This window comes from Dermochelys coriacea, chromosome 1 (assembly GCF_009764565.3).
Source record: "Dermochelys coriacea isolate rDerCor1 chromosome 1, rDerCor1.pri.v4, whole genome shotgun sequence".
Lineage (NCBI taxonomy): Eukaryota > Metazoa > Chordata > Testudines > Dermochelyidae > Dermochelys > Dermochelys coriacea.
This window is the reverse complement of record NC_050068.2, coordinates 134,057,714-134,082,335: the sequence shown is the minus strand read 5'-3', so window position 1 is coordinate 134,082,335 and position 24,622 is coordinate 134,057,714. Positions and strand designations below refer to the sequence as shown.

Sequence of the window (24,622 nt, the reverse complement as noted above, 5' to 3'; positions counted from 1 at the left end):
CCAGGGAAACATTTTCTTTATGGATGCAAGGTGCATATCAATTGACTAGAAAGGCAACAAACATTGTTGAGAATAGCTCTAAAAAGTATTCAGGAGATACCTATGGCCAAACAGGTTAAAAGCAAAATGGAGGCATTTTTCCAATACATCAAGGAACAAAAAAAGAATGCTAACATTGGATCCGTTACTAAGGGGAGGTGATGAAATTGTCAGTAAGGCTGCAGTAAAGGCAGACATGTTCAATAAATAATTTTGTTCTGTATTTGGAATACATCTAGGTACATCATAGGTACATCATCATCATATCAGAGTGTCTCAATCCTTTAATGTATTTAGCCTCGAAATACCACCATGATGTAGGAAAGTAATATTATCCCTAAGACTAAGACTTGCACAAGGTCACACAAGAAGTCTGTGGTGGAACAAAGATAAAGTTGGTTGGTATAATATACATCATACAATGGTGATGAAACCACCTAAGATTCCATTAGAACATTGTGTGGTTGTAAGTCAAAAAAGGTAAGTTTATTATATCAACATATTTATCAAGCAGCCTTTGGTTTTGTCAAAGAATAGTCTGAGTTTGTTTGTCAGGACCTTTTTCCATGAAACCAGACTGATTGGCATGAATTACATTATTGAACTACAATTTTTATTGATTGAAAAATAATGGAATGGAAAATATGGAAATCAATGTCAGGATAACCAGCCTGCAATTACCCAGGTCATCCCATTTATCTTTTGTAAATATTGGCACAATGCTGGCTTTCTTCCAAGCCTTTGAAATTTTCACATTTCTCAAAAAAAATTATTAAAAGCAATATTGACAGTTCCAAGAGCTCCTTAGACAAACTCTTAAAACGCATGAGTGTAAGTTACCTAGACCTATTAATTTTAAAATGTTTAACTCTTTTAGAGCTGTTTAAGATCCTCTTTAGCTACTTTTGAAACAGAAAGTATGGAGAATGAGATAAGAGAGGGGACTGACAATCTAGAAATACTTAACTTCAGTAGCTGCTGTTTTATATATATTTTCTATTTCAGCTTTCTGCTCCATCTTGTATCCGGAGATTACCAACTCCACTGCTGCTTACCCTTCCACACCCTCAGTCAAACAAGACCATTCAGAGACAGGAGACTTCTAAGTCTCCTTGTAGAAATCCTAAATTCTTCTTCTTATATCCCTCAATTTGCTGCTGCTCCCAGGAGAGAGACTCTAGATCCCTCTACTTTTAGACTTCCTGATGTGGCCCCAATCATGCTCTGTCTAAAATCTAATTTAAGGTGATTAACAACAAGAGTTTGCTTTTGCCTCCTGTTCTCTATGTGCAGAGCATGAATAACTGAAAGAAAGCATCTCTAATTTCAATTTATTGTTCCCAAATGGATGGCGTTTCCCATCACCACCCAGAAGATGGGAGAACATCACATCAAGGAGCTGCCCTTTGAATAGCCATAGTATATACATAAGCTCTTCTGCCTTATTTATTTAGTACAGCACAGAGAAAAACCCTTAACATTTGTCAAATTAAAAAACAAGCTCCCCCATTGCAGCAATTATTAACTCGGCTGAAGTAAGCATAAAAATAGGATATATCATGAGTTTTTGCTTAAAGCCAAAATTATTACAAATGGCCCTTTCCATAGCTGCTGGGATTTAAGTATCAAACACAGACTAAAAACGGCAGAAGGCTTGCTACTGCTAAAGACATGTTGAATCCCTAGAGACAGATACCCAGTACATTATTAAAATTGCCCTTGCGTATTTTTTTAAATTATAAATGAGGAGGTTTAATTTATAAATTAAATTATGTGAGGACGGTTGTGATGGAGGCTGCTGAGGAGTCTTTCAATGAAGGTTGTACTGGAGACTAAGCTGTGGTAGTGAAGACTCTGGTAACCTTGTTTTTTCTATTCTGTTTAAGATGTATTTATTGTATTATGTTAAAGTGTGGGAGTATTACAATTATGTAATACACTTATAGCTAGTATAAAAAGTGCAATACATTTGCATGTATTATTCAAGTACACTAAAATACACGCATAGATTTCAAGGCGAGAAGGAACCATTATGGTCATCTAGTCTGAACTCCTGACCATCTAATCTGACCTCTATAACACAGGCCCTAAGTAATTCCGAGAGCATATCTTTTAGAAAAACATCCAATCTTCATTTAAAAATTGCCAGTGATGGAGAATCCATCATAACCCTTGCTTAATTGTTCAAATGATTAATATTCCTCACATTCCTTAAAAATGTATGCCTTATTTACAGTCTGAATTTGTCTAGCTTCAACTTCCAGCCATTGGATGGTTTATACCTTTCTCTGCTAGATTGAAGAGCCCATTATTAAGTATTTATTCCCATGTAGGTACTTGGAGACTGTAATCAAGCTAAATAGACTGAGCTACTTGCGTCTATCACCAGAAGGCATGTTTTCTAATCCTTTAATCATTCTTGTGGCTCCTCACTGAACCTTCTTCAATTTATCAACATCTTTCTTGAATTGTGGACACCAAAACTGGACACAGTATGCACACGGTATGGATACATCATACACAGTATGGATAAACCATGACCCCCAAATCTTTTCCAGAGTCATTGCTTCCCAGGATAGAGCCTCCCATCATGTAAATATGGCCTACTGTCTTTGTTCCTAGATGCATACATTTAGCCATATTAAAACACATAGTTTGCTTCCACATTATTCTGTATCAGTGACCTATCCTCTTCATTATTTACCATTTCCTCAATTTTGGCATCATCTGCAAACTGTCTCAGTGATTATATTACATTTTCTTCCTGATCATTAATAAAAATGTCAAGTAGAGCAGGGTCAAGAACTGCAAGACCCCATTGAAACACTCTTTCAGTGATGATTCTCCGTGTACTATTACATTTTGAGACCTATCAGTTAGCCAGCTTTTAATCCACATCATGTGTGTCATGTTAATTCCTGGCTTCTAATTTATATTAATTACTTCACCTTTCTTCCATTTGTTATATTCTTTAAATTGTTATTTTATTTTATTTTATTATTTTTATAGCTGCCTTCACTTCCCCTCTAAACCAGATTTTTTTTTAAACTAGTATGGCTGATGTTTTGAAAAGGCTGACAGCCCCAACTGTAGAGATACAGAAATACATTGTTTCAAACAATGTCAAATGCCTTCTCTGAAAACTATTCGGGGCAAAATTTGTCCCTTGTAAAGAACAGATCTCATTGCTGGACACATACCATAAACCCTCAAAAATTGCAAAACTCTGTTTCAAACGGTAATAAAAAGCAAACCATTAGTTTCTTTTAATCTTCCCCAGCAATATATTGAGTATTGGAGTGCTACTTGTTTTCCTCTTTATAGTCTTAAGGAAGCAATGAAAACCTACCTAGAAGAATTCTTCTCTAAACCTAATTAGATTAGTTCCTGCCACTTACAGCAGCAATCTGTGCCAAAATTCTATGCAGCGGCTTTTTGTAAGACAAGAAATAATATTCCAAAAACTTTCCTTCAGGAGTTCAGGATGGATTTGAAAGATCCAGACTCTTAGATGTAATGCCAATGTTTTATCCATGCTTCCACCTAACTCCTAGATGGCATTTTTGTAACTTTCAATTATATAGTAACAAAAGATACGTCTAGTTCCTTTTTCAGGAAGCAAGCCAAGAATCAAGTACAAAAGATGCCTTTAATTCTCCCTACAGAGTAGTATGATTCACAATCTCAAGTACTTTAATAACTGGGTTGGGATAAGAATTAAACAACTTAATGTGGGCCATCAAGATATGCTACAAAAATCACTGATAAATCTATAATTTAAACTGAGAAGCCACAAAAAGAATTGGCAATACTACAACAGCAGCAATTGCATTGACTGACAGAAAACAGATTTGGGAGCAACCCTAAATTCATACACCATTCCTAAGGCTACCTGAAGAGCAAGACCAAAAGGTCTTTGGGGCAGGGACACCTGTTCGTTCGGTATTTATAAAATGCCTATCACAATGGGATCCATCACTGGGGCTCTTTTGAAGAGAGGACACGTATTTCCACAAGAGAGTGTCGAGCACCCTGCCAGCTGATTACTGAAACAACATTTAAACAAGCTTTCTAGGAAAGACAGCACAACAGCTGCTTTCTGTCCAACCAGTTGGTATACCACTACAAATAAATTTGTTAGTCTCTAAGGTGCCACAAGTACTCCTTTTCTTTTTGCGAATACAGACTAACATGGCTGCTACTCTGAAACCTGTCACTACATGTTGTGATTCCATAAGATCTGATAGGCTAGCTAGTTAGCCTTGGTTGCAAGACCTCTATATAGCAACTAGCTGTTGATGAAATGGTACTGATGATTCACAAAGTATCATACTTCCCTTGGCGCTGAACCAATGCCCTATCATGGTGTAGGGGACAATTTGCTGCTGGGAATGCTTTTTTACAGGTATGGCATGAAACAGAAATTGTGAATGTGGCAGATGCTGGCCAACCGGTCCAGTCTTTATTGTAACGGATGTATTTGTTGTTTTACAGGGTTTTTTAAAATGTGTGTCTAATTGTGATCAGGTATGGTCAATGAAGAACTTTCCAGCATAGATTACACCCATGAGAGGAGGCAAGTGAAAAGCTGAGCCTATTTAAGGCCTGTCTTACAAGGGAAAACCAACAAGGAGCCCAGAATAAGAAGCATCTTTTTCATAATTCAATGTCCACCTGCCAAAAGCAATAGAACAATCTATAAATCAAAACACCCAAAACAGACTAGATGCAGAATAAGCTCTTTTGAAAATTGTCTCACTAATCTATTCTTGAAATATTTGTTTGTTTTATGAGCATTTTGTAATTGAATGCCTTAAATCCAAACTCACTATTTTGAATATTCAATTCTAAAGTTATTAGTGGTATTCTTTATTTTAAATATCCTCCTCCACCTCCTCTAAACACTATGATCCTGGTTGATTCTGCTAAATGCAATTTTCATTTCATGGATGGACTCTTTCAACATGAGAAGACAAATCAAACATGTTTATTAAGAACTCAACTTCCTCTTGATACCATTGCCTGTCTGAATACTAGGTGTGTCCTCATTTTGTTTCCAGGCTCTGTTAATTAAAACACAGATTAAAATCAGGCCATATACTTTTTCAAATTTGCTACAAGCAAATTAGGAGCAGACTCCATCCCTAACTCAAAGAAAATCAGAGCGCATGTAGATTATTGCTCATCTTCGACTATATTAACATACCCTCCTTTTTACTTTATTTTATTTCAGTACAAAGGGGTTGCAAGTTACACTGGGCAAAGGTCTGGGGCTTGCTATAGTAAGACATGGACCAGTGCCAGATATACAGGAGGTCAGACTAGAAGATCTAACCTGAAACTCTAAACCATAGGACTAATAGTGAAGTGAATAGGAGTGAAATCAGGAAGGCCAAATCACACCTGGAGTTGCAGCTAGCAAGAGATGTTAAGAGTAACAAGAAGGGTTCCTTCAGGTACGTTAGCAACAAGAAGAAAGTCAAGGAAAGCGTGGGCCGCTTACTGAATGAGGGAGGCAACCTAGTGACAGAGGATGTGGAAAAAGCTAATGTACTCAATGCTTTTTTTGCCTCTGTCTTCACAAACAAGGTCAGCTCAGCATGGGGAGAAGGTGACCAGCCCTCTGTGAAGAAAGAAGTGGTTCAGGACTATTTAGAAAAGCTGGATGAGCACAAGTCCATGGGGCTGGATGCACTGCATCCGAGAGTGCTAAAGGAGTTGGCAGATGTGATTGCAGACCCATTGACCATTATCTTTGAAAACTCATGGCAAGCGGGGGAGGTCCCAGAAGACTGGAAAAAGGCTAATGTAGTGCCCATCTTTAAAAAAGGGAAGGAGGAGGATCCTGGGAACTACAGACCAGTCAGCCTCACCTCAGTCCCTGGAAAAATCATGGAGCAGGTCCTCAAGGAATCAATTCTGAAGCACTTAGAGGAGAAGAAAGTGATCAGGACCAGTCAGTATGGATTCACCAAGGGCAAGTCATGCCTGACTAATCTAATTGCCTTCTATGATGAGCTAACTGGCTCTGTGGATGAGGGGAAAGCAGTGGACATGTTGTTCCTTGACTTTAGCAAAGCTTTTGACACGGTCTCCCACAGTATTCTTGCCAGTAAGTTAAAGAAGTATGGGCTGGACGAATGGCTTATAAGGTGGATAGAAAGCTGGCTAGATTGTCGGGCTCAACGGATAGTGATCAATGGCTCCATGTCTAGTTGGCAGCCGGTATCAAGTGGAGTGCCCCAAGGGTTGGTCCTTGAGCTGGTTTTGTTCAATATCTTCATTAATGATCTGGAGGATGGTGTGGATTGCACCCTCAGCAAGTTTGTAGATGACACTAAACTGGAAGGAGAGATAGATACACTGGAGGGTAGGGATAGGATACAGAGGGACCTAGACAAATTAGAGGATTGGGCCGAAAGTAATCTGATGAGGTTCAACAAGGACAAGTGCAGAGTCCTGCACTTAGGACGGAAGAATCCCATGCACCACTACAGACTACGAACTGAATGGCTAGGCAGCAGTTCTGCAGAAAAGGACCTAGGGGTTACAGTGGATGAGAAGCTGGATATGAGTCAACAGTGTGCCCTTGTTGCCAAGAAGGCCAATGGCATTTTGGGCTGTATAAGTAGGGGCATTGCCAGCAGATTGAGGGACGTGATCGTTCCCCTCTATTCGACATTGGTGAGGCCTCATCTAGAGTACTGTGCAGGCCCCACACTACAAGAAGGATGTGGAAAAATTGGAAAACGTTCAGCAGAGGGCAAAAAAATGATTAGGGGACTGGAACACATGACTTATGAGGAGAGGTTGAGGGAACTGGGATTGTTTAGTTTGCGGAAGAGACGAACGAGGGGGGATTTGATAGCTGCTTTCAACTACCTGAAAGGGGGTTCCAAAGAGGATGGATCTAGACTGTTCTCAGTGGTAGCAGATGACAGAATGAGGAGTAATGGTCTCAAGTTGCAGTGGGGGAGATTTAATTTGGATAGTAGGAAAAACTTCTTCTCTAGGAGGGTGGTGTAACACTGGAATGCGTTACCTAGGGAGGTGGTGTAATCTCCTTCCTTAGAAGTTTTTAAGGTCAGGCTTGACAAAGCCCTGGCTGGGATGATTTAGTTGGGGATTGGTCCTACTTTGAGCAGGGGGTTGGACTAGATGACCTCCTGAGGTCCCTTCCAACCTTGATATTCTATGATTCTAATATCAATTATACGGTCTAGTATTTTAGGACCTGTCAAGGCTAGAAATGAGTACGTTGAACAGTACTAGTAGAAACCTGGACTTGTCACCTTTCTAATGGTGGACAATATATTACAGACCTGATACATAATTCTGATTACCATCTTGTCTTTTTCCTCTCTTATTTCAGTTATGACACCATTTTTAACCCACAAGATATTGACAGTAATGCTTTCTTACCATTCAAAAGCTGATGTAAATAATTATTGAGTCTCCAGACAGCAACCTCTAAAACCATGATAGGACTGAAATTGGGGGAAAGTAAAATGGCAAATCAGAAGGATTGGAGGGGAATGGGATTTGTGACTTGAAAGAAGGATTCTTCCTGAGCAGCAAACTTTTATTTGGCATCTATGGCAGAGGAGTTCAACATCTAGAAGCTGCGGTACACATGGAAAAATACTCAGTAATTGCAAAACCAGGTACCCCCTGCAATAAAAGCATGCTCTTTATTTTTCCCATTTCTGCTTAGATATGACTGAGCGTAACAATTACATTTCTCTAAGATTCAGAATCTATGGCAGACAAACCCAGCAAATATTTTCCTAGTGAATTCCAAACTAGTTTTAATTTAGTACACAAAAGTACATACTTTATATAAATACATGGCTTCTATTAAATACTGTACCAAGAGAGGTGCATTGGCTACTGCCTGCCTGACACAAATAAATACCAGCTTTATTATTTCTCTATGAAAACCAGTGTTTAAAGCAGCTAAGAAGTATCCCAGGTCATATTTTTCCAAGTATATATCAAGAAAGAATAGTAGTTTTTGTGGATATTTTCCCTTACCAAACATTTCTTTAGTGTCCTATAACTTTACTTTAGAAGCTTCTGATATCAGGAACTTTACAAGTGCAGACCACAGCAATTCACCTATTACATTAAATTTTAGGACCTTCTGCTAACCCCAATCTGCACACACAACTCTCCTTGACATCAGTGGTCCTTAAGGTTAGTTAAAAAATATTCTGACTGTACTCAATCATAAACTAGAGATTAAGGTGCTCTCCTTAAGGGCCTGATTCTGATCTCACATCATTCCAAGCTCCAAGAAATTAGATAAAAGTTTGTGTTTTGGTTCCTAGCTGAATAAATGTTTAACATGCTATTTTATAGGAAGAGATACTCCTTCCTGACCACATACTGTAGTCTTGGACTACAGTAGTCTTGGAGCTCTACTCTGGATATGGGAGGGCAGTGCGTGAGAGAGAGAGAGACAGAGATGCCAAATGGTCACATTTACTCTCCACCAAGAGGTCCTCCAGCAATTTTTTTAAAAATACATGATAAAGCAGCATGAACAGAACAACAACAAAAACCCAACACTGCACATGACAGGGTTTTTTTTTTTTTCCAAATTACAGCTACTTAAATTGCAGGACATCTGCATGACCAGATTTTCAGAGACGTGAGGCACCTGCAGCTCCTATCAGTGGGATTTCTGGGTGCTCAGTACTTCTGAGAATTAGGACATCAATGTTTATAAACCATTTCCAACAGCTTCTAAATTCATTCCATGACATGAGAGGCTAATTCCATCTATCTAGTATACCTTAGGCCTTTTTAACTTCTAACCTATGATACAGCTGAGGCTCTTACCTTCTGTTTTCCAGCTCAGTTTCACAGAACTGGTCCATCTGTTTTCACAGAGTTTATAGGCTTCAGAAATCAGTTATGTTAATATTTTATTTCAAATACATGAATAAAGATTATAAAACTAAAAATGAGAAATTAATTGCAATCAAGAAATATACATATAGTAAACAGACTTTCAAAACTTAAAATAATCTTTTAGCAAGTGCCACAACCATAATGACATTTTATATTTTTCTTATATTTTTCACAAAAACATTTTAAAATAAAGGAAAACAAAATGATATTTTGTCCCATGACATTCCAAAAGTAATTGGTTTAAAAAAATATCAGAAAAGCAGGCAGCTTCTGGAGTCTTTTAAATGATAAACTTTAAAGTTCAGTTCCATCCTGAAACTGCAAAATGTGATTGTGGGTGCCATATTTCTTGCTGTCTCTCAATTATTTCCAGATCAAATGTGCTAAATTAGAAATAAAGAGGTTTTTTTCCCTCACTGCCAGCCCTCAAATCTCAACTGAGAGCTCAGAATCAAACCAAAATCTTGTATTTTCATGCATCTCTATGAGCCCCCCGGCCACACACACACACACAAAGTTCTGCAGTCCAGGTTACACTGTCAGTAACTCTAGTGTAATTCCAGTCCCAACAGTTTTCAGAGTAGCAGCCGTGTTAGTCTGTATTTGCAAAAAGAAAAGGAGTACTTGTGGCACCTAAATTTGTTAGTCTCTAAGATGCCACAAGTACTCCTTTTCTTTTAGTCCCAACAGTGGCTTTGCTAAGGTACAAGAAAAAGGACCTTAATAAAGGTGTAGCTGGTAAATATACTAAAACATTCCATGAAGTATATTCTGTAGATGATGTGTAAGGAAGAGTAGAATTCAGCTCACTCTTAACTGAGTTAATTTACAATAGTAATAGGAGAAAAAGTTTACATTTTGTTACCAATGTCTGCTGATCAACTCTGGATGCAGAGGGAGCAGACAGATTGGATATGACATGAGTCTGCGGCAGGCAGGGACCAGACCTATTAAGTAAAAATATGGCATATTTAAAACAGTCACTTTGTAGAGAACATCTGCAATTTAAAGGAAAATGGCCAACTTAAAAAAATAAAAATTGCACTCTGTCCACAAATAATTTACCTATTATTGTTCCCTATTAGTAATTGCTAAGATTACTGTAAGCAAAAAAAATTAGAGAAAATAATTCAGTATATCATTTGTTTACTCTGTGCATTTGATAGCACTTCGTATACAGAGAGCAATACTATTTCCTCCCTACTCTGTACAGTAAATCAGTTCCTCCTTCTACATGAGCAAAGCAAGAGGAGAGAGTGAAAATAAAAAGTCACTTTAAAAACAACAAAAATCAGCACCAGGATGCAAAGTCAGGTGTAGGACATCATGTTATTTTAATTAGTTTTTAAAAATAGACCGGATTGTAAGTCGATAATGTTCCTTAAGTAGTATAAAAGAATTTAAGACACTAGGCAATAATATTAACCCATACTGTCCAGAATAGATGTGTTAAGGTGTAAGGTGAATCTTAACCTGCTTCACAGAGTGTCCTAAGTATTCTGGTAAAACTTTCTTTGGCTGATCGACAGAAAAATGCTCTACATTGAAAAACATTTCCAGATTCTTATTCCTAGTACCTTTTTAGCAAAGCTTTCAAAATCTGGAAATACTTAATACTATCTCTGCTTTAGCCTGGGATGTCATTATGTTGCTTTTATGGTATCTCTGGAATCCTAACAACCTGAACTCTTCTGCTGCATCCCATGGTTTGATCAGGAAGCATTTTTCAGAAGCATAGCATCAGTTACTTCTCTACATTCTGTGCTTCCCATCTGCACATATTTACTACTTTACTGCTTACACACACACAAAACAAGCTTCATGACTCTACATGAAGGAAAAGCAGCTATCCTTGTCAGATATGTAAAATAACGAAAAACGTCACTCAGCTTGTGTCCACTGAACTACATACAGCCCTGTTTTACAAGTGCATACACATCCTCACATAACATCTAGAGAATGTAAAGTAGAAATTGTTCTGAGCTGGAAAGTTTGGTTCAAGATCCAAATTTCCCCAAAATTCAAGGTGTTCACATCCTGAATATTGGTTCAGGATAATTTCTGATGCACAAAATTAAAATACGAATGGACAATAGAATTTTCCTTGTAATTGATGTGGTACTTGTTTGTTGAAAAAGGAAGAACAAGATGCCATAAAATAGATTATATTAAAGAAAGCTGTTTGTGCCTAACATATCCTGTATTCTTAGGGAGACATGGTTTTAAAAAGTGAATTCTTGTAAAAATACAAAATCTTTAAAACAAGGTTAGAAAGACCAATGGCAACCAGGTCACACAAGTTAGAATGATCTAGAAGCAGCTTTAAAACTGTTTTACACACATTTTTCAGAACTTCAGAATTGCCTGGTTTAGTCCCATTTCTTTCTTTCCCAGTTTTTTCCTTTTCCCCGTACACACATTTAAATATCCACTACCTAAAACCAGAAACAAACAATGTGAACTAGCCCTTGATAGATTACTGCTCCTCTGGAAAGAGTTTATAAAAAGAAAAATATACAGTTAACACAGAGATTGGTGAAACCTATGCTTATTATAGCAGCACTTAGGAAGAGGAAGTTTTAAAATATTGGTTGTTCATACCAGTTTTACCAGCTCCCAAAACCTACTGAGGCGCCAAAAGAAATAAAATGCTGAAGAGGAATCATAGTTATGCTAAATATCTCTGCTCTGGATCATGGTGACCATCCATCGCATACTTCAAGGGACATCTCCTATTTTGTGCCTAATGTCCCATGACTTGCATCCAGTAAGGAGCTACCTAGAAGCATTTGTCTACATAAAAATTATGGCCAAACTTTTCAAACCTGGGTGCCTAAACCTATATTTAGGTTCTTAAATAAAAGCAGCCCAATATTCAGGGGTATTAACTATTTTCAATCACCTCTGTGGTGGCTCAGCATCTATGATAATCAGGCTATTTTTATTTGGGAGACTAATCACAGGTTTAGGAGCTTAGCTTTGGGCTTGACAATGTTTGCCTCAGCTTTCAAGCAAATGTTATGCAAAGGCTAATATCCTGTGATCTAAAGGTATGATTTTATACCATAAATAACATACTGTATGTTGTATCTTAAAAAACGCTGTCTCCCATATCTTCTCAAACAATTCTTCTTTATTCCCTGAAAACATAAGTGGTTGCAATTGCTGTGCTGTTATGTAATGAACATGTAAAACCAAACCAAACTAAGTACCAATCAGAATTAACATTTATTTATTAACATCTAAAGAGAAATTTAAAAGAATGGACCAAAAAAATCCGTAGTAGTTTTTACATATTGAAAGAGAGGTATAAAAACTGGTTACAATATGGGACAGTGGTGGAACCCTCTTCTTCATATTTCACTTTACAATCTTCTTTTTCTTGAATTGAAAACAGATCCTTCCTCTCAAAACATCTGATTTGTTTTCTCTCTCTAGAAGCTATTTCTTCTGATTTATCAGAACACAGAAAAAAAAATTTCTCCTCTACAACAATAACTGAACTACTGCTAATGTTTCAAAATACCACTTAAATTTGCTTAATGAATAGTAGCTGGCAAATAGATGCCTTACAATATCCATGGCAGTTTGAGCTACTACTAGTGGAAATCCACCCTACCTCATCCTTCAGCAATTCCCCTATTAAATTCTCTTTCTCAGCAGCAAGTAATGATAAGACTCCAATTAGACACCAATTTCAGATCTCAGTTTCAATCCCACATATTGTAAATGCTTCAAAAATTGCATATTGTAACTATACCCTATTGGTGCATTCCCATTTCTTCCCAATGAAACCTCCAGTGTCTAATTATCCTGACTAGATGTTTGTCACTACAGCTTTGAAAACCTCTACTTTATGCATCACATTTGCATATGGAGAACTCCAATTGTTGCTGGTCATTGCCCCACACCTGTGACAACAGATGCTTGTTCAGGTTAGTATGTCAATGCCCAATGCCCAACTCTAATATGCAGTACATTTCAAGCTTCTGAAGTGGCAAACTGAAATCAAGCTTTGTCTAGCCCTGGAAATAACACCCTGTAGTGGGATGGGGGCTTGGCTGGTGAACTTGATGTTTTTCCCAGCACTTTGTTAAATAAACTCTATTCCAGTTTGCAAAATCACTGTGCTCAATCTTTATAAAGAAACATTCTGCATTGTAGATTTGTCATGGTTCAGCACTTTAGCTCAGAACAGGAATGAAATACGAGCACTGAGATGTAAACAACAACTGCTCTGCTAGGTGGTTGTGAGTTATACCTAATCAATATAACAAATAACTTCGCTCCACACAAGAGTTTTGTTCACAATTTAACTATTCAGACATCAGAAAAGCCAAAACTAGATTCCATTCATTGCGTCAGAAAGATCATGTCCAATAATTAACACCTTTTTAAAGAAGTTTAGTTTGTCTAAGTCTTAGTTTGCTAGAATCATCATTTGTAAATGTATAATTTATAAACAGAAGAAACCCAAAATCTTTTGCAATGTGAACATGCCAACAGACAAACTAAATGCATGCAATATATAGATTATAGCTGAAAGAGTCATAAGGGCTTCCACTAGCAAACCTATCAGTCTCTGGAAAGGAACTTTCTTTTCGATTCATTGCCTTGTTTCCTTGTTTTATATTCATCCTCTTTGTCATCTCTCAGCTCTAGCATGTCGAGAAGTCCCCCACTCCTTTTACAGAGATCCATTATTATTATCATCTGCAATTTAATCTGTCACGGAGTTCTTGGGAGTGCAGAACACACGGATTAACAGTTGTTTTTATAGCAATACTATCATCTCAGCCTCATTCCAACCTTTGGTTGAGAAATTAAGACAAGGCCTTGCCCAACCTTGGTGGCTGTCTGGGTTAAAGTTAAGAGATCCAAATGCAATTCTGAAAACAGCTGGATATCCTAGACTTTGTCTGAACTATTGATGGCACCATTTTCATACACAAACAACTACTCTAACTAATTTCTTTATAAAAAATAAAGAGATTTTATAAACTATCCAAAGCAGGACAATATCACTGGTATATCCAGTAATCCTTATTTTAATCCAAAAAATGATTATACTAATCATGAAAAAACAACCATTTCACTATTCCCTCAGATTAAGCTGCTAGAAAACAGTATGATGAATACATTAGACTGTAAACTCACTGGGGCATGAACTACTTATATTTGTGTCCTTTACAGTGCCAATACAATGTCATTTTAATAATAAATAACCAACAACCACACACCAAACAAAAAATGTGTTTTCAATCTAAGTTGTGCTCAACATTTATTTAAACACATAGCTAGCTCATTACTGGCTCCACAGCCTACAAGATACCTTTCATCTCTCTTTCATCTTGCATCTGTTTGTTTATTCCTTTGTCTCTGCTTAGGGTGAGTGTTTATTAATTTTTCTATAACAATTAATGGATTGCACTGCTTTCTATAGCAATGAACTGAAGTTTCTTTTGGGAAAAAACCTCCAACAGCCACAAAAAGTGTGGAATCTCCATCTTTGGAAAATGATATCTGGAGGCAAAGTGTGAAGACATTCTTGGGGATGCCATTTTATTTCTCATAATCTCATGTCAACTCTATAAACATGTCTAATCCAAAACATTCCACATACGGAAGCAGCTAGCAAAAATCAACAAAGATACCCTATCCTATAACATATAACAAAGGTATATTTAGTACAGGATCTAAGAGGGAATCGGTAAATGTTACTTCACCACTTCCTCAACATTCCTTCAATCCTTGTGCATTTTAAAGCAGTTCCAAGTCTGCTCTAAACTGCGTGAAGTTCACACACCCTCAATAAGATATTCCAGTGCCCAGAGATAGCCAGAGTGCAACAGCTTTGACCACACCTCCTAGCTAGGCCAAGGGCTTTGAGATATGTTGTGTAAGATTAATTCACTGGTTCACACCAGACAAATTGCTAGCTGGACCCCTACGCATAATGGCCAAGCTTTTGTACCCCTCTATGCATATGGCCAAGAATGGCTTATGATCTCTCTTGATGGTGTGGATTGCACTCTCAGCAAATTTGCGGATGATACTAAACTGGGAGGAGTGGTAGATACGCTGGAGGGGAGGGATAGGATACAGAAGGACCTAGACAAATTGGAAGATTGGGCCAAAAGAAATCTAATGAGGTTCAATAAGGATAAGTGCAGGGTCCTGCACTTAGGATGGAAGAATCCAATGCACCGCTACAGACTAGGGACCGAATGGCTCGGCAGCAGTTCTGCGGAAAAGGACCTAGGGGTGACAGTGGACGAGAAGCTGGATATGAGTCAGCAGTGTGCCCTTGTTGCCAAGAAGGCCAATGGCATTTTGGGATGTATAAGTAGGGGCATAGCGAGCAGATCGAGGGACGTGATCGTTCCCCTCTATTCGACACTGGTGAGGCCTCATCTGGAGTACTGTGTCCAGTTTTGGGCCCCACACTACAAGAAGGATGTGGATAAATTGGAAAGAGTACAGCGAAGGGCAACAAAAATGATTAGGGGTCTAGAGCACATGACTTATGAGGAGAGGCTGAGGGAGCTGGGATTGTTTAGTCTGCAGAAGAGAAGAATGAGGGGGGATTTGATAGCTGCTTTCAACTACCTGAAAGGGGGTTTCAAAGAGGATGGCTCTAGACTGTTCTCAATGGTAGCAGATGACAGAACGAGGAGTAATGGTCTCAAGTTGCAATGGGGGAGGTTTAGATTGGATATTAGGAAAAACTTTTTCACTAAGAGGGTGGTGAAACACTGGAATGCGTTACCTAGGGAGGTGGTAGAATCTCCTTCCTTAGAGGTTTTTAAGGTCAGGCTTGACAAAGCCCTGGCTAGGATGATTTAACTGGGACTTGGTCCTGCTTTGAGCAGGGGGTTGGACTAGATGACCTTCTGGGGTCCCTTCCAACCCTGATATTCTATGATTCTATGATTCTATGATTCTCCAAAGATAACCATGTTAAAAAAAAAGTTAAAATGCTCAACTGTGATATCAATGGGGCTCAACAAGGATCATCGGGATCAGTTTTCAAGATTGGAGCCTTAGTTTAATTTCAATGTCCCCCAACACAGACACCTAAATGCCAGGTCTGCAAACTGAACCTGGGATTTCAAGTCAGACTTGATCAATTATGGTTTAGTCATCAACATAGGTACAGCAGCGTGTGATTATCGTTTCTGGCTAATATTCATTCAAATTTGTTTTCATTCAATAACATGCCTAAATATACGTATATAGAATTATATCAAACAGATACAAAGCCATATAGTGGAGATAAGTGTTATTTATTTTGAAAAAAATGGTGGTTATTTCCCATTTCCTTGCCCACTGGTCTGAGCTCTCTTCCTGCTGAGTCTTGCTCCATTGTGATGGGGACTCTGATCAGGTGAAATCTCATACTCCATTGTGGTCCTACTGCAATAACCCAAGCCAACATGGCTTTTTTAGACAGCATTAAGACCAAAGGAGCTCTAATAACTATTTCATTATGTCTTAACATCATTAATGCCATTGGGATATTACAAAAACAACAATTTCCAACATGTCCTTTTTTGTGTTGCATCATGTCATGCTGAAAAGGTTGTATTACTTTACATGACCATATTATGTGAAAATAGGGAGCGTCTTGTAATTCACATTTATTACAAATGCTTCCCTCTCTTTTTTATATTCTGTCATAAAATCCTGGAGAAATAAAGCTCCAAAAGACAATAAAGATCTGGCTTTGTATAAGCATGTTATTTCTGGAAAAAACAGTGTATAATTTGTATAGCTTTAGATCACTACGTTTGGCTAAATTGTATGTTTTAATCTTTATTCCCAAGGGTGAAGGTGCTTATGAAGATCCTTTGCATTAGATTCGTTAGTATTCTGTAGGCCGCTGATATAAAACCTTGAGCCTTAATGCTCCTAGTAATAACTTTTCAAAAGAATGCTGTCCCTACAGACCTTTGTTAGCAGTAAAATGTTTTAAAATGTACCTTCTGAGATCAAGGTAGTTCAGCTTGTTTAGAACTCCTTTTCTGCAGATTTAGATATGGGAAACCTGCTATTTGTGCAGTTTTTTCAAACCACCACACCTTTTTCAACCTAATTTGTCCCATGGGAAAATGTTTCTTTTTCTTGTATAAGGTTTTATTCTAGTTTATACAGAGGAAATGTGTACATGGAAATGTGTTTCAAGTATGCTTGCAACCTTTTCATGCTCATTTTCTGAAATCATGTGCAGGAGTGGCCAACTCTCACAATATTATCACCAATCTCATGATATTTAGGGTTTTTCTTAAAGTCCCAGATCCTGGAATCATGGGACTATGTGAGCCTCTTATCTTGCATCTAAAAAAAGTAAGTAAGTAATCCCTTGTTATTGCAGGGGGAAAAAGCTTGAAAACATGAATCCTAAAGAATAATAAATAACATACACAAATTGTACTCGTTTTTAAAAGTTCATGATTTTTAAGGCAATATCATGATGTTTTGGGGCTTGACAATACTGCATTCATTCTATGAATTATAACAGCACTAATATTTACAAAAATGAAGAATGCTCAAAGATATATAGGCATGCAAAATATTTCATGTAAGCAATACTTCGTCTGCAGTAGGCCTTGCTTCCTCTTTGAAGAAACAAGAGCCATACAAGTCTTGTTGTAATTTATTCTATTTTCTATCTCCCTACTAAAATCTTACATCAGGTGGTAACAATCTGCTAGAAGTTTATTTTTAGTTGGCATTGGATATTGTATCTCTAACAATCTTTTTCTCTCTTTATTAAGTATAATATAATATAGTCAGTTCCAGAGATTGTCTCTAGAACTCATTCCTCACATATCTGCCACATAATAGAGAACTTCAGAATCCTGTACAGTGTAATCACATGAGCAATTACTAAATATTGGTGCAGGTTTGTCAACACATGTAGTGAATTCATCCAGCCCCTCTTTACAAACTGACAACTCCTTCCTTTACACACACACACACACACACACACACACACACACACACACACACACACACACACACACACTCTCTCTCTCTCTCTCTCTAGTTTTGTTTATAGCCTTTCAACTAATAATGTTAGTTGAAATAAATGTTAGTCTCTAAGGTGCTACAAGTACTCCTTTTCTTTTTGCGAATACAGACTAACATGGCTGCTACTCAAACTAATAATGTGATTTTCTTCTCCAAGCCCAAAGATAAAAACTAATTATAGAACTTTGACATTTACATTCTCTGTAATCTTAAACATAGAGGAGAAGAAAGTCTTGAAAACTGAAAAAAATTATTTCAGTAAGATATGAGGAAGATTTTCAAAGACAAATAGCAATGAGACAACCAACTCCCTTTGAAAGTCAGTGGGAGCTGAAGACCTAACTGCCCTCTGTGGCTATGAAGTTATCATCCTATGTTTTTTATACACAAAGATGTCTGCAACAAACAAAGAGGATTTTCATTTTATCATAAATTAGGTGTTCTAATCATCTGCCTCCCTGTGGACCATCACAGCACTCCTTCTCACACTATTCACATGCCCTTAAACATTTTCTCATGGTTTCGAGTCTAACAGTGAGAGTAATTAACCATCAGAACAGGGGTTCCGAATCTTGGTTCGTGGCTTGTTCAGGGTAAGCCCCTGCCGGGCCGTGAGATGCTTTGCATACCTGAGCATCCACAGTACAGCCGCTCGCAGCTCCCAGTGGCTGCGGTTCGCTGTTCCCGGCCAATGACAGCTGCAGGAAGTGGTGGCCCGACCTGTGCCACTTCCCACAGCTCCCACAGGCTGGGAACGGCAAACCATGGTCACTGGGAGCTGCAAGCGGCTGTACCCGAGGACGCTCAGGTAAACAAAGTGTCTCACAGCTCGGAAGGGGCTTACCTGAACAAGGCACAAACCAAGATTCGGAACCCCTGAGTTAAGGCTAAGAAAGACTAAGTATTTCCACAGAAGAAGAACTTCATGGGCAGCAGTGGCAAAGGTTTTGTTTGTTTGTTTGTTTGTTTTTTCCGTCTTCAAGGACAGGGATGAGTTTCCCCCCCCCCCCCCCCCCCAAATCTGAGCTCTGATTTTTACTTGTCTTGAGGAATCAATTTAATTCCTCTCTAGCAGGGGTCAATAGGCAGGGTTTAACAGGTATCTCCATTTCCAAAACCTCCAACACTAGTATATCAGACACCTTCCCGGCTTTCTGCATCTGCTACAGAAACTAGGACCACATTAGCTAACAATCTGCTTCCCCAGTTTTGAAAACTACGGACATGATTTCCACTGTGCTCTCACTTGATAGGAGAGAAGATGCCCAAAGGGGCCATCAGTTTGTCACTCTGTAGTACAAACATTAAAATGTACCGGGAGAGACTGTAGAGGCTGACCAAGAAAATTAAAACCTAACATATAATATTGATTCCAAATTGAGAACTGGCTAAGAACTGTTCTTTAGTAAATCCACACAAAGGAAAGAAGGTCAAATAAATATGTAAATGTATTTTTTGGTTATTATTGGTTTGTTACTGAATCAGAGGCTTCGGTGCATAAGAGCACTATGGCTAGCTTCATTCTGATAGTGGGCGGTATTCAGCTAAGTGGGTTGATCCCCATTTTAGCAAAGTAAGCAAGAAGACTCCTTCAAGCACCCTCCTGTCATGATGAACAATATGCAGCTCTAAAGTGCATAAAACATAAGTCTTGAGATTTCAGAAAAGCCAGAAACTAACTTTTGTCACATATACTTGTTAAATGTTCACTAACGATGTTTTGATTTTACCCTGACTTTTCAGATAATCCCAAGAGAAAACTGAGATGATAGGTGTCTCTGAAAAACCAATTAAAAACAGACAAATTGGTGAAAATAATATTATTTGATAACATCAAAATCTATTTGAATTATCCATCAGATTTGAAATGGTTGTCCGTGCATTTTTCTTGTATTACCACAGGCACAACAAAGAGTTGTCTGCCAGTCTCCATCACCAAGAAAAAAAAATTTCACCCCAGAGTCCTGAACATGTGATGAAGGCACTAGGAAAATACCTTGGACTGTGATTATATTGCCAGACTATTTGTTCCCTTCTCTTACACGGGGCATTTACCGGAATCAGAAAGGGCATCCAGCTCCTTCACAATAACCTACAGCGCAAGAAACAGTAGACTACACTAACAATTCCACATAGGACTGAATAACAATGATGTGCACATAAGACTCTGGTGTAAAAATACAGCTTGGAAAATCATCCATTCTGAAAATCCATTAGACAGACATGCAGGGCACACTGAGAGAGCATTTATTTTTTATTTGCACAGCATGCTTTATTATGCTAGATCTTGTGATTCATGTCATTCTAGTGTCCAGTGCCATTGCTGTAGTTCCAACACTGTGCAAACAATCCTCCAACCCCCGACACATATCCATAATTATAAGCACAAAATTACCACTCTATATAGAAATGTCAAATTGTTGTGAACATTCATTAGTGTGCAGTTTACAAGTGATAAAAATGGTATTAGGACCAGTTGATTTATATTGTTCATCTGACAATATTATTGCATTCCAATTCCCCGAGGCAGCATGCATGGAACATGTTTTTACCTACAATGCTGTGGTTGTAAAGCTTTTAAATGAGTCCAACCAATCGAGAAAGAAATTTATTATGCACGTGAGCTCAGCTTACATGCAGAACTCGGATCCAAAGAGTATGTAAAGAGATATGCCAAAGCAGCCATGAGATGCTAAGGTTACACAACTGCTATACAGTTTTTTTCCCATAAATATTAACCAAAGCTAGTGTTTGACGTGCCAGCTACAAAACAGAATTAGCATTTGTGAAGTAAGTCAGGCTTCTTTAACTCAAGAACTTTTTATAAAATGACATTTTCCCCCCACAGAAAGTATTGCAGATTAAATTCACCTAGTATGTGAACACCACTTGCATCAAACAGAGCCACATCCAAAGTTTCTTTGGATTTCTATCCCTGCAAAACCTTTCACACCCACCCATTGGTGTAGTTTGGGGGGCGGGGTGGGAGGGGAGAGCTCCAGTCAGACAAATAGAGCCATGTGTTTGGGGGCAAATTCCTTGCCTGCCCGAGGCTTGCCATATGAGAGGGCAACGCCTCCCCTGCCCCCCAAACTATGTCCATGCCCTCACCTCTGCATCAAGAAAAAAAAAAGATTTTCAGCAATTCAGTCCTGTAAAAGAAGCCTTCAATTCTCAGTCTTTAATAGTCCTTACAACATATGTGTTATGTACCTTCTTATATTAAGAAAACTTTTTATTGGGTAGCAATGCGTAACTGATAGCTAGATACAGAGGTAGAGGCACTTTCAAAGGAGAAGAAATTTCTTTCCTTCAACTTGAAAAAAAGAGCAGTAGTTTACAAGAATATATATATGTCTTAGCACTCTAACTCTTCTCTTTGGAAAAACTATAGAAAAATATTGGACAAAATAGAAATAAGCTTGTATGCATCTGCAGTCTTACCTTTTTCTTACTGTGATCAGTTAGTGTTCTTCTTAAAATATCCCACAAAGATGCAAGATGATGCCTGTACCTCACCCAAAAGGGGTATCTGACTCCATGTAATCACTCAATGCAGTATGGAGAAAATGTTCAAGTTCAGGCTCATTGCTCTGTACATTGGTTTTTAGACTGTTGTAAATACCAAGTGATAGAAACAATCATGTCAGCTGCAGAGCCGTTATTTTTTTAAAAAAATTGCTTGGTCTAGGAAATGCCAAATGCATGGAATTATCTTTTTTTTTTTCAGCTCCAGCTGCAGAGCTGTCACAATTTAGTAAACAAAACAAAAAGAAGAACGCAAAAATCTGGAAAGGCATATCTTATCCTTTTTTTTTTCTCTCCCAGAAAAATGCTATCTATCCAATCTCAGGGATGTAACAACAAATGAAAAAAATTATGAAGATCTAACTTTATTGTAAAACAGTCTTGGTTTAATTTCATCCAGCCCAGTGCTGTGCAACAATGCAAAATCTTGGCAATGATTTTTTGAAGTACACATTCAGTATACATGGAGGCCAGCAGGTAAAATATCCAATAAACAGCAGCATGAGCAGCAGACAGCTTAACCTTTCTCCTGTCTTTAAAAAAATGTCAGGCTGTTCTCTGTTTGCTCAAGATTCTTCTTTTACCAACATTCAGTTTGAATGAGCCAGTGCAAATGCACTGCTCAGCCTCTCATGAGAGCAGGATGCATTTATGTGAAACATGAGGAGAATGTCTAATGTTGAAACATACTCTCTGCATGCTCAATGAGGTTTTATTACAAGGCTCTCTTACATTTCACTGGCATGTATTATCATGCCTGCAATTATTCCACTTTTTACAATTATTCATTATAAGTATATATATTCCGTATATACACATATATTAGATATACAGTCTGTGTAAAAATAGAAATAGAAATTATAATGTGTGGCCCCCATGGATTTCTAATAAAGGGGATAAATTCTATTATATCTGTATGATAACCCACTTAGGTTAGATTTTTGAACAACAATCTAATTTATTTACTGTGACTTGAACATGTGCATTATTGTATGTTCTATTTGCATTTTTCACAGCTAACTTACTGGACATTAAGACCCTTAGAAATACAAGATGCTATTGTCAATACTAGTCTAAAAATAATTGTGCTTTGTCCCCTTTATTAGTAATCCATGTGACACACACATTAATTTCTAAAGCTCCCTGATAGTAATTTGCATAAAAACCTGTAGAAACTAAATATACTGAACTACCCAGATTCTGTCCTTTAAAGAAAATTATATTGTAATGTTAAACGTTTGGTCACTGCAAGATGATTTTGCAAATTATTCCTTCTATACTGGTTTTCATATTAGGTCATCCGTCTTGGGTTGGGATAACTAGATTTAAACCAGCCATCAAAAAATAACTAACAGGCTTGGCAAACACAGAGGTTTTTTTGCCTTCCACATATATAATACTACAGTTCTCAACCATTTAATTATTATTTATATTAAGTAGCAGTTCCACACATTTAGGAAATCACAGTCTCTGCCCAGAGAGCTTACATTCCAAGACAGCAAGCAAGAAACTGTGGGTTTTTAAAAAAAAACTATGGTCATCTAGCTGCAACAACAAAAACAGGTAGTCTGTGTTCAAATTATTGGGGGCAAAGGTGCTGGTTTGCTCCCTGCCCAGAACAGTCATCAAATTCTGAAGCATGATTGACAAAGATTCTGCATCCTATCTCACCATCATCTCCTCCATATCTCCTTTTAGTCAAAAAAAAATGAAAAAAAAATTACTAACCTTAAATTATGTTGCCTCTTTTTTTTGTTTTTAAATCTATTTTTGTTTATCTCCTTGCTTTCATCAAATCCCCCATTTCATTCCTTTTAACTCTATATTACAATTCTTCAGTCTCCTTTATTTGCCTATCACTGAGCTACCTCCTTCCTATAATATCTTTGCTTCATTGCCACCTGCACTCTGAAGTTGCACTCTGCATGAATTCTTCCCATTTGGCAACAGCTGCATCTTACCACTTGCACTCTGGGACTTGGTACACCAAGAATATTAAATTTGCAGCTAATGCTGCTGACATACTAGTTCTAGAAAACAGGTATTTCAGACTCACACTCGCCTCACTTTGCTTGATAGGGAGTTTCAGAAAGGCCATGCGTATTCTGAGAAATGCTCTACTTTCACAATAGCTGCAATGTGGCACGGCAGCCCAGGAAATTATAGTAAAAGTCATCAGTGCCTTTTATGGCCTAGTATAACAAGCTGGCATGATGCCGGCATGACACACTAGTTCAGTTCAAACCTTGTTTGTACTTACCGCTTTTCAAGTAAATTCCCTGGTAATTTATGGGGATTAGAAAATTTTCACAAATGCTTTCCGCTTTCTTCCTTATGTACACAATTGTTTGTGGGGTGAGGTAATATTAATGGTGAATAAGGATGGCAGGATTATCTGGCTCTTACGTATTCTTAGTTCTCTATCTGCCACAATTTGCTTCCTTTTTAACTTTTTCTTTCTTTTTTGGGAGGGGTAGGGAGGGAGGGCGGAGGGGAATTTAGAAGAGGATGACAGAGAAAGCGTAGCTTGCTAAAATGTAGGATAAGATTCCACTGAGTTCCTGAATGAGTTTTGCATCTAATTAGACATAAAATAGTCAATTGGTGCAGCATATATATAATTATCTATATATTGGTAGAAAAGGTCAAGTAGTATCATTTCTGTCCTGTCAAGTCTCCACTGGAATATTACCCTAATTTCCTTTATGGATGAAGGCACAGAAGGAGTAATTGTATTCCTATCAAAATTATAATGAAAATTTGTGCTCAGAATAGGAGCTCTGCCAAAGTACTCCTGCTGGCAGGATTAAATTAGCTAATGCAGGTAAAGCATTTTCAAGATGAAAATTATAGTAATATATGTATTATTATTGCTTGAATTGGGATTTTTCTTTTGGTTTCATCCAGTATTTTTGATGTGAAAGACTCTGACCCCATAATGACTCATGCCATGGATAATTTTACACATATTATCAGTAGTCACATACATACATTTTGCAGATTCAGAGTCCTAGAGTATTAGTATTAGGGTATCTCTTGCTCTCTGTTTTATTTGTTGCTGTAAGCTTTTAAAATGATGTGTTAAAAGCAGGTATCTCTGGTGGTA

General features: G+C 37.8%; 1 protein-coding gene across 5 annotated transcripts in view; it reads right to left on the bottom strand.

Annotated features, from left to right (window-relative positions):
• FRMPD4 (FERM and PDZ domain containing 4) overlaps positions 1–24,622 on the bottom strand; it is a 435,982-nt gene that overhangs the window by 258,035 nt on the left and 153,325 nt on the right. Inside the window, exon 1 of one of the 5 annotated variants that reach the window (XM_038382464.2) lies at positions 21,433–22,150. The exons of the other annotated variants lie outside the window; for them this stretch is intronic. The gene's annotated coding sequence lies outside the window, so the exon portion shown is untranslated. Of the gene's footprint in view, positions 1–21,432; positions 22,151–24,622 lie in introns of those variants that run through there. 5 annotated transcript variants of the gene reach the window in all.